This window comes from Benincasa hispida, chromosome 6 (genome assembly GCF_009727055.1).
Source record: "Benincasa hispida cultivar B227 chromosome 6, ASM972705v1, whole genome shotgun sequence".
NCBI classification, from domain to species: Eukaryota; Viridiplantae; Streptophyta; class Magnoliopsida; order Cucurbitales; family Cucurbitaceae; genus Benincasa; species Benincasa hispida.
This window is the reverse complement of record NC_052354.1, coordinates 44,229,045-44,231,921: the sequence shown is the minus strand read 5'-3', so window position 1 is coordinate 44,231,921 and position 2,877 is coordinate 44,229,045.

Here is a 2,877-nt window from a genome sequence, read left to right as displayed (position 1 = left end):
TCATCGCATACATTTGTTAACGCATATTCATTCCAACGCATGACCATCGACGAATGACTATCAACGCATACCTTAAGAATATACATCGCATATTCCGTCTAAGGGATTTTAGTTGTCGAGTAAATTGACATCTAATTTCTCGTCATCAACATCCTCCATTGCTTTCTGAAAAGACAACGGATCCTCGACCTTATCATTCGTAAAGACGGTTTGGGCTTCAGTCAAACCCATGTAGCGATCCGGTGGGTTCAAATCCCTCCCACTACGTCGAGGCAGTCTCAACTCTTGAGCTAGTTGACAAGACGTCCCGACCTCAACAACTCTTGTTGATTTATCGGCCTGTTCAACAACTCTTGTTGAACCCTCAACAGTCTCAGTCACACTTGAGATCTCACGTAAAACGAGCTTACTTCGTGACTTATGATCCCTCATGTGATCTTCTTCCAAGAAGATAACATTAGTGGAAACAAACACTTTGTTCTCACTGGGATCATAAAAGTTTCCTCCTCTCGTTTCCTTGGAGTAGCCTAGAAAGAGACAAACCTTCGAACGCAGTTCCAACTTCTTTGGGTTAGTCATTAGCACATGTGTCAGACAGCCCAGAATCCTGAAGTGGCATAAACTACCTTTACGGCCTCTCCATAACTTAATAGGTGTTTCAAAAACACTTTTTGAGGTAACGTTGTTAAAGATATAACATGCAGTCTGCACTTCATAACTCCAAAACGAGTCTGGAAGATGAGCATAACTCATCATAGATCGAACCATGTCCAACAAGGTCTGGTTTCTCCTTTCTGATACACCATTCTGCTGAGGTGTACTAGGGACCGAGAGTTGGGACACAGTCCCATGTTTTATTATATAGTTCTGGAATTAGAGGTCCATATACTTTCTACCACGATCAGATCGTAAGGTTTTTATCTTCTTGCCTAACAAGTTTTCAACTTCAGCCTTATACTCCTTGAACTTGTCAAGGGCTTCAGACTTACGTTGCATTAGGAAGAAATGCCTGAACCTTGAATAATCATCTATGAAGGAGATGAAATATCCATACCCACCTCGAGCTCTAACATTCATCGGACCACAGAGGTTTGAATGTATAAGCTCCAAGGCTTCCTTGGCTCTGTAATCTTTTCCAGTAAAAGGTCATTTGGTCATCTTGCCTTCGAGGCATGATTCACATACCGGCAAGAAGTTTTCTTCTAAACTCTTTAGAAGAAAACTTTTCATCAACTTCTCAATCCTATTGAGGTTGATGTGACCTAACCTTAGATGCCAAAGATAGGCGTTTTTCTTTGGAGAAACCTTTGGTCTTTTAGTTGTTGTTGCCGTACTGAACATTTCATTGTTAAACAAGGCTTTATGACTAACGACCTTAGTACATATAAGTTATTTTCCATTGAACCAGAACCAATCTCCATTCCATTCTTGAAAATAAACACTTTATTCTTAGAAAAAGAGACGACATAGCCTTGTTCAATGAGACAAGAAACCGAGATTAAGTTCCTCTTAATATGAGGAACTACAAAAACATTATCCAGTAACAGATAACGTTTCTTGTCAAAAAAATAACTTCAGCCTGCCTACAACAACAGCTGAAACAACCTCACCATTACTGACTGGAAGAGTCATCTCTCCCTGTGGCAACGTTCTCTAAGAATTAAATCCTTGATAAGAGGAACTGACATGATTGGTAGCACCTGAATCAAGGATCCAAGCAGAATCATCATTCTCTACCAGACATGTCTCTAAGACCAATAAATCATATTTACTGTATTGTCTTCTCTTTTGGAGAGTAGTGGGATGGAGGATGTTTGCCACAAAATTCGTTTCACATGATTCTTTCCACTTTAATAAATCGGTCATTTTTAAAAGCTTTAAACTGAAATACTAACGAGTTGCTGAAAAAGAAAAACACATTGTCCTATGTTAGGTTTTAAGCAAATACCCGTTGTAAAAAAAATATCCAATAAGGTTTTAGCAAAACTAACATGAACCCCGTGTGACATCTAGTTTCGCAATGACGCTTCAAAGGTTTAGGACAAAAGCCGCCTAAGGGAGGTCAGTTATCCCTCCTCTGAATTGAGAAGTTCTCAATCAGTCGTTAATACCAGAACAACTCTTGCTCCTATAATGACTAGTCATCATTGATTTGGCCAAGAGATCATTAACTTACTTAACAATAAGTGTGACCCGCCATTTTAAGCCCTAGAGATCCGTCCCAAAAGGCCAATCCTAAGGGAAAAAATCCGATTGGGGAAAAACCTAAAGCGACACTATCCATTTTTTGGAGTTCACCTTGATATTGACTAACTGCACAAAACCCTTCCTAAGGAGGCCGCATCGAAGGCGACACGAGGGCGTACAGAATGATCGCATGGTGTGAACCAATGATAGAGACCATAGGACGTGTTGACACACACCCTTCACCCATTTACTATAAATACTCTCTCTGTCCACCTTGATATTTACTCATGACACAATCCTAAGAGGGATGCATCCTAGGGCATCTCGAGGCCAAGCATGAATCTCACAGTGTGAACATACAGGGAGAAACGTGAGTGGAATCATAGACATATCTGATACGCCTCCTCCCCCCACTGAGTATTTTATAACCTACGGTTTAGTTTACTTGGAAAAAATACGGCGAGGACTTTAACTAAGTGACTTTTAGGTTTACCCAAGAGTAACTTTTACCTTGGATAGTTGAACAACTTTTGATCATCATCCATTATACTCTTTAGCGAAGTCTTTGACCAAAACGTCGCATGCTTGTTGAAAATCTATCTAATTCACCTTTCCAGGTAGGTTCCCAGGTAGGGGTATTACGTTTCCGTCAACTTAAGGACCCCAGCCTAGCCAGGAACCCGCCTTAGA